The sequence below is a fragment of the Lithobates pipiens genome, unplaced genomic scaffold (genome assembly GCF_037356315.1).
Source record: "Lithobates pipiens isolate NorthernLeopardFrog02 unplaced genomic scaffold, aLitPip1_a1.2 Scaffold_13, whole genome shotgun sequence".
NCBI lineage: Eukaryota > Metazoa > Chordata > Amphibia > Anura > Ranidae > Lithobates > Lithobates pipiens.
Genome location: NW_027507718.1, coordinates 179,064,726 through 179,079,861, shown reverse-complemented (window position 1 = coordinate 179,079,861; position 15,136 = coordinate 179,064,726). Strand labels below are relative to the sequence as shown.

The window sequence follows — 15,136 nt, the reverse complement described above, 5'->3', positions numbered from 1 at the left end:
TGCTTTGGGGTGGGGGGCTGCAGGGCCTCCCCTTCCCCAAAGCACCCCCCCCAAGTTGAGGGCATGCAGCCTGGTACGGCTCGGGGGGGGGGTTTCGCTCATCCCCACCCCCTTTCCTTAACGACTGGGCTGCGTGCTCGGATAAGGATCTTATATGGACCTTGGGGGGGACCCCCATGCCATTTTTTCGGCGTAGGGCTTCCCCTTTAAGTCCATACCAGGTGACAGGGCCAGCGACGTGTCAATCTCACTTCCTTCGGTAGTCCCGTCTACCTGGAGCCGCTTTCAAAATGAACGGACTTTCCTGTGTGGGCAAGTCCGTTCATTTCAAAAGTACAGCGGATTGTCGGGCGAACTATGTCCGCCGGACCTAGTCTGCCGGGAAAGTCCGGTGTGGGTAGGTCCGCTCGTTCGGAAATTTGGCCGGTTTGTCCGCCAGACTAAGTCTGGTCGTGTGTACGCTGCATAAGATTATCCTGTATTTGGTTCCATCCATCTTCCCATAAACTCTGACAAGCTTCCCCACAACATGATGCTGCCACCACCATGTTTCATGGTGGGGATGGTGTGTTCAGGGAGATGTGCAGTCTTAGATTTCCACCACACATAGCGTTTTGCTTTTAGACTAAAACATTCACTTTTGGTCACATAGTTTCATAGTTAGTAAGGTTGAATAAAGACCCCAGTCCATCCAGTTCAACCTGAGTGTCTACGATTGTCCCTATCCCTGCACATTGCACACTCTCATCGGTCCCTACCCTCAAGGAGCCCACAATCCAAGGTCCCCATTCATATACTAGGGCCAATTTTGGACAGAAGCCAATTAACCTACCTGCATGACTTTGGATTGTGGGAGGAACCCGGAGGAAACCCACGCAGGCACAGGGAGAACAGGCAAACTCTAGGCAGGTAGTGTTGCGGTTGGGATTTGAACCAGCGACCCTCCTTACTGCTAGGTGAGAGTGCTAATCACTACACCACTGTGCCACATCTGACCAGAGCACCTTCTTCCACGTGTTTGCTGTATCCCTCACATGGCTTCTCGCAACAGCAAACGGGACTTCTTATGGCTTTCTTTCAACCATGGCTTTCTTCTTGCTACTCTGCCATAAAGGCCAGATTTGTGGAGTGCACACCTAATAGTTGTCATGTGGACAGATTCTTCCACTTGAGCTGTGGATCTCTAAACCTCCTCCAGAGTTACCATCGGCCTCTTGGCTGCTTTTATGATTAATGCTTTCCTTTCCCGGCTTGTCAGTTTAGGCGGACAACCATGTCTTGGTAGGTTTGCAGCTGTGTCATACTCTTTCCATTTTCAGATGATGGATTGAACGGTGCTCCATGAGACGTTCAAAGCTTGGGATTTTTTTAATAACCCACTTGAGCTGTGGATCTCAGCAGCTCCTCCAGAGTTACCTCGGGCCTCTTGGCTGTTTCTCTGATTAATGCTCTGCCTCCTCAGCCTGTCAGTTTAGGTGAATGGCCATGTCTTGGTAGGTTTGCAGTTGTGCCATACTCTTTCCATTTTCGGATACATTTAAAAATGTGTGGATGGATTCATTTAAAAATAGATAAATACAGTGCTCTGTGAGATGCTCAAAGCTTGAGATATTTTTTAAATGCTAACCCTGCTTTAAACTTCTCCATAATTTTATCCCTGACTAGGGATGAGCTTGGTGTTCGAATCGAACGCACGTTCGGCGAATACCGAACGTTATGGGCCATTCGCGCCAAATTCAGGTGGAACTCACGGCCCACAATGCACTGCGTCATCACAGTGCATTGCTGCCTCATGATTGGCCAAGCATGCACTGTGACCCCGCATGCTTTGCCAATCACAGCGCCGGCAGCAAAGAGAGACATAATTGGCCACAGGCCGGATGCCTGTATCTACCCTTTATTGCTGGTGTTAAAGTGTGTGTTGTGTGCCTCCAGCACAGTATACACCTGTAGCTACCCTTTATTGCTGGTGTTCTCTAATACAGACATCTGCAGGAGTTAAAGTGGGTTTTGCGTGCCTCCAGCACAGCACAGTATACACCTGTATTTACCCTTTATTGCTGGTGTTCTCTAATACAGGCATCTGCAGGAGTTAGTGGGTGTTTTGTGCCTCCAGCACAGTACAGTATACACCTGTATATACCCTTTATTGCTGGTGTTCTCTAATACAGGCATCTTCAGGAGTTAGTGGGTGTTGTGTGCCTCCAGCACAGAACAGTATACACCTGTATCTACCCTTTATTGCTGGTGTTCTCTAATACAGGCATCTGTAGGATTTAGTGGGTGTTGTGTGCCTCCAGCACAGCACAGTATACACCTGTATCTACCCTTTATTGCTGGTGTTCTCTAATACAGGCATCTGCAGGAGTTAGTGGGTGTTGTGTGCCTCCAGCACAGTATACACCTGTATCTACCCTTTATTGCTGGTGTTCTCTAATACAGGCATCTGCAGGAGTTAGTGGGTGTTGTGTGCCTCCAGCACAGCACAGTATACAACTGTATCTACCCTTTATTGCTGGTGTTCTCTAATACAGGCATCAGCAGGAGTTAAAGTGGGTGGTGTGTGCCTCCAGCACAGCACAGTATACACCTGTAGCTACCCTTTATTGCTGGTGTTCTCCAATACAGGCATCTGCAGGAGTTAAAGTGGGTGTTGTGTTTCTCCAGCACAGTATACACCTGTATCTACCCTTTATTGTTGGTGTTCTCCAATACAGGCATCTGCAGCCTTTACAGTGGGTGCTGTGTGCCTCCAGCACAATATACACTACCCGATTTCTGGTTTTACCATCTCCCTGCAGGCCATTACTATGTCTGGAAGGCCAGCAAGGAGAGGCACACAGTCACGAGCCAATTGTCATCAGCACTTGGCCATGGGACATGCTTGTCCTTATTTTCGGCAGCTGGACGTGTTGAGCCGCATCATGCCGAAGACTTGGTAGAGTGGATGACCAAGCCCTCCTCATCCTCTCTCACCCAGGCTCAGGTTACTAGCAAAGTAGCTGCCAACGCGTCCTCTTCCCTCGTCTCAATGTCATCAGTCACTCCTTCCCTAGACGCACCATGTCCTCCTGAGGAGTCCCCCGAACTGTTTGAGCACAGTGTTGGGTACATGCTCCAGGAGGATGCCCAGCGTTTTGAAGGCTCTGATGATGATACCCAGCTAGAGGGGATGCTCAAGAAGGACAGAAATCTGGCAGTCATGTTCCACCAGCTGCAGCATACTGTAAGGTTTGCTCCAGTGATGAAGAGGGAGGGGATGATGAGGTCACTGACTCCACGTGGGTGCCTGATAGGAGAGAGGAGCAGGATGCCCTCAGGGGGCCAGCTTAGGGGCAGCACACTGAGGCCGCGTACACACGGGCGGACTGTCTGCCCAACTTAGTCCGCTGAACAGTGTTTCAGCGGACAATCTGCTCGTGTGTGGGCTTCAGCGGACTTTTTCAGCGGACAGTCTGACGAACAAAGTCTTACGGAATTTCCGTAAGACAGTCCGTTCAAACTTGGTTTTGTCCGTCCAAACTTGGTTTCAGCGGACAGTCCGCTCATGTGTAGGCAAGTTGGACGGACTAAGTATGGCGCATGCTCAGAAAGGGTTTACACGGCCGAAGGTTGCATTGCAGTGTATAGGACGTCGTTTTTCTAGTCCTGCCGTACGTGCTGTACACGTCATCACGCACACTTTCAGCGGACTGTCTGCTCATCGTGTGTGGTCAAGTCCGTTCATGCTAATTTTGAACGGACTGTCAGTTGGATTGTCTGCCGAACTTAGTTGGGCAGACAATCCGCCCGTGTGTACGCGGCCTGACTGAATCACACCGCAGAGCTCCGCCTGTGCCGGGCACTGCCTCTGCATGCTATTCCAAATGTTCTTTGGTGTGGGCCTTTTTTGAGACCAGTGAATCAGATCGCACCGCTGCTATTTACAACATATGTCTCAAGCGTATATCGCGTGTCCAAAACATCAGCCGCTTGGGCACCACATGCTTGACCAGTCATATGTTGACCTGCCATGCAGCTCGTTGGCAAGCGTACCTGAAAGACCCACACCAAAGAACAAAGTGGACCTCTCCTTGCTCCTCATCAGCTGGGATCTCCAACCCCACTAGACCTTTAGTTCTCTCTGAAACCTGCACTGAGAGGAATGAAGGTGTAGAATTAGGTGTGTCACAGCCAAGTACTTGCGGGCACTCTGCTAACAGTACACCCACGTCCGATTGTAGCAGGCAAATTTCCCTGCCCCAGCTGCTGGACCGTCAAAAGAAGTTCACTCCCAGCCATCCACATGCCCAGCGGTTGAATGCTAGCTTGGCTAAATTGCTAGCACTTCAACTGCTGCCTTTTCATTTGGTAGACTCTGCCCCCTTCCGTGAGTTTGTACAATGTGCGGTTCCTCAGTGGCAGGTCCCCAAACGCCACTTTTTCTCACGGAAGGTGATTCCGGCTCTCTACCAACATGTGGAAGGCAATGTCCATGCTTCGCACCTGCGCAAGAACTGCCTTATATGTGACATGCCCACCAGGTGGAACTCAACGTTGGCCATGCTGCAGTGGCTGCACATGCAGCAGAGGGCCATCAATGAGTATCTGTGTGACTATGGTACCAGGACAGGGTCAGGGGAGCTTGGCTTTTTTTCACCATGCCAGCGGGGCATGATCAGGGATGCATGCACCGTCCTGTCACCATTTTTAGGAGTCCACGAGGATGGTGAGCAGTGACAGTGCATGGCAATCAGTGACACTGTACCTCTTGTCCACCTGTTGAAGCATACGCTGCGTGGAATAATGGACAGGGCACTTGAGGCAAAACAGAGGCAGGAAGAGGAGGACTTCCTTGCCTCTCAAGGCCCCCTTTATCCAGACAGTGTTCCTGCTGTCCCACCCATCACACAGGAGGAGGAGGAGGAGGAGGAGCAGGCTTGTGTCAGCATGGAGGTGGAGCCTGGCACTCAGCATCAGCAGCAGTAGTCTTTTAGGGATGATTTACAGTCCCAAGAAACACGTGGACTTGTACATGGCTGGGAGGAGATGGCTGTGGATCATGTTGTCCTTAGTGACCCAGAGGACTCTGGACCGAATGCCTCAGCTAACCTACGCTGCATGGCCTCCCTGATCCTGCAAAGCCTGCAGAAGGATCCTCATATTCTTTGGATCAAGGAGAGGGACCATTACTGGTTGGCCACTTTCCTTGATCCAAGGGTAAGATTGCGGACCTTATCTTGCCGTCGTAGAGGGAGCAGAGGAAGAGACATCTCCGGGAGGCCTTGCAGAAAGGTCTGTGCAATGTGTTCCCAGATACTAGGAGGTTACAAACTCCTGGTCCTGGACAACGTTTTGCTGAGGCTTCGGTCAGTCACAGAAGGAGCGGTGGAGAAGGTGGCCATCTGACCGATGCGTTCAGACAATTTTTTAGTCCGCAGCCCCAAGGTATGATCGGTTCCAGCAACCATCGCCAGTGTGTGATTTACATGGTGCAGGAATACCTAGGGGCAAGGTCAGACTTGGACACCTTTCCCACCGAAAATCCTCTGGCTTACAGGGTCTTGAGGATGGATCACTGGCCAGAGCTTGCACAGTATGCAATTATGCTACTGGCTTGTCCTACATCCAGCATTCTTTCGGAACACACCTTCAGTGCTGCTGGTGGATTTGTAACCGATCACAGGGTGCGCCTGTCCACCGACTCGGTTGATTGACTGACCTTCATAAAGATGAATCAGTCTTGGATCACCACCAGCTACCAAGCACCTGAAGCTGATGTAACCGAATATTTTTTTTTAAATGTCACATCCCTTAAAGACTGCCTATGCTGATGCTGAGTGACTGTCCTGTTATGTTGACTGACTATCCTCTTCTCCCTCAATGATCCTGCTGATATCTTGGAAGAACATTTTTGGTTCTGGGTGATGCCACCAGTCCAATTTTTCAGCCCCTGTTTAATTACAATTTTTGATGCAATGCTTTGCAGTAGGGCTCATTCCTGCACTCCACCTAGAGTATATGGGAGAGGTTGCAGTTTCGTGGCACCAGTGCCTAAGGCCCAATTTTTCAGCCCCTGTTTAACAGGGGTATGTAATTACAGTTTTGGATGAAATGCTTTGCAGCAGGGCTCATTCCTGCACTCCAACTAGAGTATATGGGAGAGGTTGCAGTGTCATGGCACCACCAAGCACTGCCTAAGCCCCAATTTCTCAGCCCCTGTTTAACAGGGGCATGTAATTACAATTTTGGATGCAATGCTTTGCAGCAGGGCTCATTCCTGCACTCCAACTAGAGTATCTGGGAGAGGTTGCAGCGTCATGGCACCACCAAGCACTGCCTAAGCCCCAATTTCTCAGCCCCTGTTTAACAGGGGCATGTAATTACAATTCTTGATATAATATTTCAGAGCAGGACCCATTCCTGCGCCCACCGAGAGTAACTGTGAGGACATATAGTGTTGTGGCACCAGCACCACCACCACAACCACCAAAGGCCCAATTTTTCTACCACTGTTCAACAATGGCATGTAATTACAATTCTTGATATAATAATTCAGAGCAGGGCGCTCCAGCGCCCACCAAGAGTCACTTTGTGGGCTTACAGTGTTAACTTGTGGCAACACCAACACCTTAGGGACAAATTTCTGCAGAGGATATAGGGCAGGCCCCTACTTTCAACTATCAAACTTACAAACATCTCCTATTTGCAAATGGAACAAGACAACAGGAAGTGAGAGGAAAAAAGACGGACGGCCAAAAAAATTATACAGGGGTGATAACCCTTCCCTATGTTTTCCAAACTCTTAAAAATAGATTTTTGGACTGGGGCTACACTTTAAAAATGTACCAGTTCAAAATTATAAACAGATTCTACTTAACACAACACACCTACACAGTCCCTGTCTGGTTTGCACCGCCTGTATACTGCTGTTCTGAGTATATAGGGCCTTGGGGGCCCCACGCCTTTTACTTTTTTTAATGTGGGTACGGGGTTCCCCTTAATATCTGTACAAGACCCAAAGGGGCTGGTAATGGGCAGGGGGGCTACCCATGCCATTTTCTCAATGATTTTCATCCGTATTGCCGGAACCAGATATTACATTAAAACCACAAGCAGTTTTAAATTACTTTTTTTCCGTTAAATATCATTTTGTGCAGGGACTGTTCTAAACACGGGAAACACGTGCCCCTTCACAGGCATACTATAGACACCCCCAGGCATGATATTTAAAGGAATATTTCACCTTTTTTTTTCACTTTAATCGTCATTAAAATCAGTGCTCCCGAAAAAACGCCCGTTTTAAAAAAAAATTTAGGCATTGATCCATGTCCTCTGGGGCAGGAGCCGGGTCCCCAAACTCTTTTTAGGACAATATCTTGCATATTAGCCATTCAAATTAGCACTTTTTATTTTGAACGTCCCATAGAATTCAATGGGATTCTAAAGTTCGCACAAATTTTCGGTCCGTTCAAAAGTTCTGGTGCAAACTGAACTGGGGGGTGTTTGGCTCATCCCTATCCCTGACCTGTCTGGTGTGTTTCTTGGCCTTCATGAAGCTGTTTGTTCCCTAAGGTTCTCTAACAAACCTCTGAGGGCTTTCATGGAACAGCTGTATTTATAATGAGATTAAATTACACACTGGTGGACTCTATTTACTAATTAGGTGACTTCTGAAGGCAATTGGTTAGTTATGGGTATCGGAGTAAAGGGGGTAGAAATCAAATGCTCGCTCCACTTTTCAGATATTTAGTTGTAAAAAATTTTGAAAACCATTTATCATTTTACTTCCACTTCACAATTATGTGCCACTTTGTGTTGGTCTATCACATAAAATCCCAATAAAATACATTTAGTTTTTTGGTTGTAACATGACAAAAAGTGGAAAATTTCAAGGGGTATGAATAATTTTTCAAGGCACTGTACATACATAGGTTGAACTTGGATGTACCGGTTTCCCTTTTATTCATATAAACAATGTAACTATGAAAGGGAAATATGACAAAAACCAAATATTTACTTGAAGTACATGATGTGAAGATGTAAAAAATGTATGTAAGAAATGTATAAGAAAACTGAAAAAGGGAAAACAACTTTTTCCAGTAATGTATCTATATATTTGGGGCTCTCTGATACTATGTTGTTACATAGTAACTGAGTTCCTATGTTACCTACAGCAAATGCTGTGAATGTAACAATACCTTTTTATAATATATAACAATGTGATCTGTGTAGATTTCATGACATCCATACCAGAGAGATTAACTTGTCTCTTCAACAAAAATGAGCATATGGGTAAAAGCATCTTGTATGTCTATGAAGTTACACTGCATCCTGTATTAAATCCTTAGCCTAATCCTTTGAAGCCCTTTGGCTACTCCAAAGCTCACATTCCCTTACTTCGGACACTTAGAAAAGTATTTGCACTGTCGTTTAAAAATAACAGTCCGTTCTGCTATTACAAAACTGAAAGGGCTCTGTCAGGCAACCCAGGTGAGTAGAAAAAAATTGAAAAGGAAATTCCTATATATTCATTTTTTTGTTAAACCTTTTTCTGCCATGGGGGATCTCAATACCTTGAAGTTGTCATTGCAGATTTTTTTTTGTCTGACATACTGAAATAAGGTGGCGACTTGAACAATATCAGAGGGATCACCAAATATTAGAGGGATCACCAAAGTGCCAGCGGCACAAGTAACCCAATGCAGTCACACAAATTCCCAGTCGTTCAAAGTGCAGTAGTGAAAAATGTAAAAAGGAAAGTAGACTGAAAAATAATATATTGGATAAATGTTTAGGAATATACTGAATTAAAAAAAAAATAGCCTTACACAATATTACATTATATTATATTTATTTCCAAAAAAACCTAAGCAAGGGATGAGCCTGATCAGTCTTTATTTGAAAGAAATAATGTTGGAGGACCTATGATAATTGTATTTCCTCTATAGGCACAATATATTGTGATTTTTTTATCAATTGTATAATAAATTATTTTACAATCTCCTATACATTACTCTAAGATGGACCTCTTAATCCTTTGCTCACTTCAAATACAATTGATATCTCTTTCCCTGGTTTGTTTTTGCATTTTAGGGTAGAGGCGTTTACCTGCATTACAGGCTAGGAAAGAATATATGCGAATAGTTGTTACATAAGCAGGTATAAAAGCATTTACCGTGCTTGGAATGTGATGGAATCTGTAATTTAAATGTTATATTAGTGGTATTGTTTGTATATCAGAGATTCGATATGTTCCTCCTAAATCTTCTAAAGACAAAAAAGACGGGGCTTTCACCGTATTAAAAGCTGTGGCATAGCTGTCCCATCCCTACATCAAATGCAAAAAAGAAACCCCCTTGATGAGACCACCAATACCACCAAAATTGCAGGTAAAACTTATATTTTTATTCATTACAAAATAAAAAGAGACACCCAGACACAAAGTGTCTCCAATAAAAATATCTAATCGAAGAAATACACAGAAAAAACATCTATACAAAAAAACACTGATACTCTCATAGGTGTCCCAAACCTGACGCGTTTCAAGTCTCTGCTGTCACAGAACTTTCATCAGAGGTAGAGAGCAGGAAATAACAATATTGTGGTAGTTCTTAACAACAGCGCTCCTCCATGTATGTAAGGTAGGAACGCTTAAAGATGGCGTGATCATATGGCCACACTTTCAAGATCTTTCATTAGAATAGTCACACACGGTACAATCCTCCAGAATTGTTTCACAATAGGGGATGTAAAATATACATCCGCTTCCCCAAAGGGGCTATGGGTGTTTTTTTTTAATAATAAATAGCCCCTCAATGACATGTTTGTCGGCCCCAAAATGGGGCTCCTCAAGTCGCCTATGGATACAAATACAGACACATGATGGAGCGCTGTTGTTAAGAACTACCACGATATTGTTATTTCCTGCTCTCTACCCCTGATGAAAGTTCTGTAACAGCAGAGACTGGAAATGCGTCGGGTTTGGGACACCTATGAGAGTATCAGTGTTTTTTTGTATAGATGCTGTTGTATGATGCAATTTTGGTGGTATTGGTGGTCTAAATCTTCTAAATAAGCTGATTCATGTTCTGAGAAATGTGTAGAGATGGGATAAGCCTTCCTAAATATCTCCCTATGAATCATGTATAAATTGGAAGGCATCATATTAAAGTCAATCTGTAGCTAAGCACTTTAAAGTATGAAAGGAGTCGAACTAGGATGAGACATGCATACACACCAACAGTGCTGGGCTGCATTGTGTAGCATTGCCCAGTGCAAAAACAAGGCATTTTACCTTATGTACTATGACCTCATTTCAGGCCAGTGTTGCATTGGCGTGCACTGAAAAAATAGGACATGTTACTTTTTTTGTGCAGTGTATTTTCATGTGTTGTAATGCATTGCAGAGCTTTGCAGCACATAAGAATAACATACAAATTGAGATAAAAGCAATATATTCTAACAATGCACTACAGTTCGCATTCACAACACACATCAGAGCATGTGTTATGCACACAATAATGTGCATTGTGAATGGGCCCTTAGAGGATTAAAATATAGCTTCTTTGAAATATATATTTGTAAATAAAATGTTATATTTTAAATGTGTATGTATTTTTCATAATGTGCATAGAAGATAACCATTTTTTGCCCCGCCCATCGAAATCAAAAGTGGAAAGTCTGCATTCATACTAGCTAAGCACAAACAAATGATTTATTAATCTTTATTAATAATTATTATTAATGCCTGAAGTATATGAATACATATTATTAACAATTTAGCTTTAGATTTAAAGATGTTATTATTAATAAATATGGGTAATGAACAAGATTAGCTTTCACATATTATTTATTGTTATTTTTTTATTGATATACTACAGGGTTTTCACAGTTTTCCCATTTAACCTTGAGAGCCAATTCCCATTTGGTAGTGCAGTGCCTTAAAGAGGAAGTAAACCCTGATGGGTTTTATTTCCTCTTTGTTTCCCTGAAAAGGTAAAGCATAATAGGCTACTATGCATTGCATAGTAGCCCATTATGTGTCACTTACCTGACACAGGAGCCAGCGATGGCACCGCTGTCCCCTCTCCCACAAAGTGTCCATCTTTCTTCTGGGTATCGCGGCTCCGGTGCTGTGATTGGCCAGAGCCGCAATGACGGCACTCCCATGCATGCGTGTGGGAGCCACTGCTAACGGCATGAATGCCATTAGCAACGGCACGCTCAGTGCGCCTGCGCGCCGTGGTGCCTGTCTTTTGCAAATATTTCTTTCACCTATAAGTAAGCCCTAATCTAGGCTTACCTGCAGGTCAAAGTGGTCTGTAAGGGTTTACAACCACTTTAACACATGGTAATATGCGATGTTTTAAGAAAGCCCATTCAAATGAATAGACTGGCCATGGCAATACAGCACACCACAATAAATAGTAACACATTACCATGTACTGTGGTGACAACAAAACATGTGCATAAGAGCTATGGTAACTTAATGCATTGGGGTGCCATTCAAAATAATTATTATGCAACATGCTAATGCACGTAATGTGTGCTGTGGTAACACACACATTAGTGGAACACACTGCAACACAAAGGTGTGAATGGGCCCTAAAATAATTTTACGCCTTAAATATTAGGCATTAAATACTGACCACGTGTTTCTTTATTCATTGAGTACATACGAGTTGTGAGATTCAAAACATTAACCAGTGACTACAAAGTGAACACTGCTTGTCATCAATGGCTAACGTGAACCCAGCTTTAGTGAAAACTTAGTAAAAGCAACAAATATCAAAGAAGTAACAAGCTGAATGTCATGGGCGATATGGGAAATAACCTTTTTGTAAAAAGCAAAGCATCATATTACATGCAACAAGCATAATTTATGCAGTGAGATGGCCTTGTGCTTTAGTTTTCCTTGGATGCAAAACAGAAGCTGAGAACAGGTGTCTCCTGTATGCTTTCCAATACTCCTTTTTTAATTTTCACTTAGTGTATCTTTAAGATATTTATCTTATCTGCCATTCCAGTCTAAAAAGTCTGCAGTGGTAGTTAATAGGATTATTGGACAGTAAGGCAGTGGGAACGATATGCACAAGTAAAGTGAGGTGAAATTAGGTTTCAATCAAATATCCAGTCATGTCTGAATGAAGTGAGAAATAGGAACTTCTACTGCTAATTAAAATAGGCACTCTTGGTTTAAAGGCGTAGTTCCCCTTCACCAAAAAACTGCCCTATGCAGGTAAAGAGTGCCTGTAGATAACAAAACAATCTCTGTAGCTCTGACTAATGTTGGATATGCCCTTATTTAAGGTATAGGCCATTTATGTACTTTCCAAAGACTGCGTTCATCCCATCCTGCCTTGTTGCTAGGATGTTGCTAGGACACACCCAGCCCATCCAAATCCATTTGCATGCATTCTCTATCCACTGCTGCAGTCGTTCTGAGCATGTGTGTGAGCTCACACCCACTATCACCACTATTCCCTTTGTCACCACATCGCTGAGCTCAGAGCTACTGGGACAATGAAGAGATAATGAATGTAAATGGGTTTGAATTGGCAAGGAGTGTCTTAGCAATGTCAGCATGGGGTGATGCCATCTCTATGAGTTGCTTAATCAGGCTTTGGGAGGTGTGGTAATGGCCTACACCTATAGCAAGGGCATTATTTAACTTTTGGTCAAAGCTGCACAGTTTGTTTTTATCTGCTGGTGCCCCTTATCTGCATAGGCAATTTTGTTTGGTAAAGGTGAACTAACTCTTTAAAAACAAATATTGTAAAAAATATATATATATTATATATATTGTAATATTGTAATAATATTGTATTTGGGAACAGTACTTCCTGTGTACTCATTAACCACTTCAGTTCCGGACCAATAAACACCTTAAGGACCAGAGGTCTTTTTGCAATTTCGCACTGCGCTGCTTTAACTGGTAATTGCGCGGTCATGCAATATTGCACCCAAACGAAATTTGCGTCCTTTTCTTCCCACAAATAGAGCTTTCTTTTGATGGTATTTGATTGCCTCTGCGATTTTTTTTTTTTGCGATATAAATGAAAAAAGAGCGAAAATTTTGAAAAAAAAAGATATTTTCTTCTTTTTGTTATAAGAAAAATCGAATAAACTAAATTTTAGTCATACATTGAGGGCAAAATTTATTCAGCCACATGTCTTTAGTAAAAAAAATGTCAATAAGCGTATATTTTTTGGTTTGCGCAAAAGTTATAGCGTCTACAAACTAGAGTACATTTTCTGGAATTTACACAGCTTTTAATTTATGACTGCCGATCTCATTTCTTGAGGTGCTAAAATGGCAGGGCAGTACAAATCCCCCCCAAATGACCCCATTTTGGAAAGTAGACACCCCAAGGAAATTGCTGATGGGTATGTTGAGCCCATTGAATATTTATTTTTTTTGTCCTAAGGGATTGAATAATGACAAAAAAAAAAATAAAAAATTTTTTTACAAAAAGTTGTCACTAAATGATATATTGCTCACACATGCCATGGTTATATGTGAAATGACACCCCAAAATACATTCTGCTGCTTCTCCCGAGTACGGGGATACCACATGTGTGGGACTTTTTGGGAGTCTAGTCGCGCACGGCACCCCGAAAACCAATCACCACCTTCAGGATTTCTAAGGGTGCAAATTTTTGATTTAACTCCTCACTACCTATCACAGTTTCGAAGGCCATAAAATGCCAAAATAGCACAAAACCCCCCCAAATGACCCCATTTTGGAAAGTAGACACCCCAAGCTATTTACTGAGAGGCATGTTGAGTCCATGGAATATTTTATATTTTGCCAAAAGTTGCGGGAATATTACAAACTTTTTTTTTTTTGCACAAAGTTGTCACTAAATGATATATTGCTCACACATGCTATGGGCAGAAGTCAAATTACACCCCAAAATAAATTCTGCTGCTTCTCCCGAGTACGGGGATACCACATGTGGGGGACTTTTTGGGAGCCTAGTTAACTAGCTACCTAGCGACACTAGCGACACTGATGCAGCGTTCAGAAAAATTATCGCTTAGTGACACTGGCAAAAGGGGGTGAAAGGGTTAACTAGCGGAAATCAGGGGGTTAAAACCATTATTGGGTAGTATATCGGGGTACCTAGCGCTATAAAAACCTGGCGGTGAACCTAAAAAAATAACTAGCTACCTAGCGACTGTAGCGACACTAATGCAGCGATCAGAAAAACGATCGCTTAGTGACACTGGCAAAAGGGGGTGAAAGGGTTAACTAGCGGCAATCAGGGGGTTAAAACCTGGCGGTGAACCTAAAAAAATAACTAGCTACCTAGCGACACATGCAGCGATCAGAAAAATGATCGCTTAGTGACACTGGCAAAAGGGGGTGAAAGGGTTAACTAGCGGCAATCAGGGGGTTAAAAACATTATTGGGTAGTATATCGGGGTACCTAGCGCTATAAAAACCTGGCGGTGAACCTAAAAAAATAACTAGCTACCTAGCGACTGTAGCGACACTAATGCAGCGATCAGAAAAACGATCGCTTAGTGACACTGGCAAAAGGGGGTGAAAGGGTTAACTAGCGGCAATCAGGGGGTTAAAAACATTATTGGGTAGTATATCGGGGTACCTAGCGATATAAAAACCTGGCGGTGAACCTAAAAAAATAACTAGCTACCTAGCGACACTAGCGACACATGCAGCGATCAGAAAAATGATCGCTTAGTGACACTGGCAAAAGGGGGTGAAAGGGTTAACTCTAGGGGCAATCAGGGGGTTAAATCTTTATTGGGGGGTGATAGGGGGCTACCCTGGACACTAACTGTCCTGACAGTTTTTACTGTCACAACTGACACTGAATGCATTGATCAGTAAAGAAATGATCAATGCAATCAGTGACACTGTGACTGGGGGGGGAGGGGGGGCGGGGGGGGGGATCGGGGGGCGATCGGGGGGGGGATCGGGGGGGGTTTGTGTGCCTGTGTGTACCTACATGTCAGTGTAGTGTTCGTGCAGACTTACTTTTACTCTTCTCCTCGTAGTCCGGTCAAAAAGACCGCCCCGAGGAGAATGACATCACTTCCTCCTTCCTGTGTAAACAATACACAGGGGAGGAAGCTTCTCATTGGCCAGGAGCGATCCAGAGGGGGTGGCCGAAAACGAACGGCCAT

At 43.9% G+C, this 15,136-nt stretch overlaps 1 protein-coding gene across 6 annotated transcripts in view; it reads right to left on the bottom strand.

Moving 5' to 3' along the window:
• Positions 1-15,136, bottom strand: part of CRLF1 (cytokine receptor like factor 1) — a 206,874-nt gene that overhangs the window by 22,898 nt on the left and 168,840 nt on the right. The gene's annotated exons all lie outside the window — the stretch shown is intronic.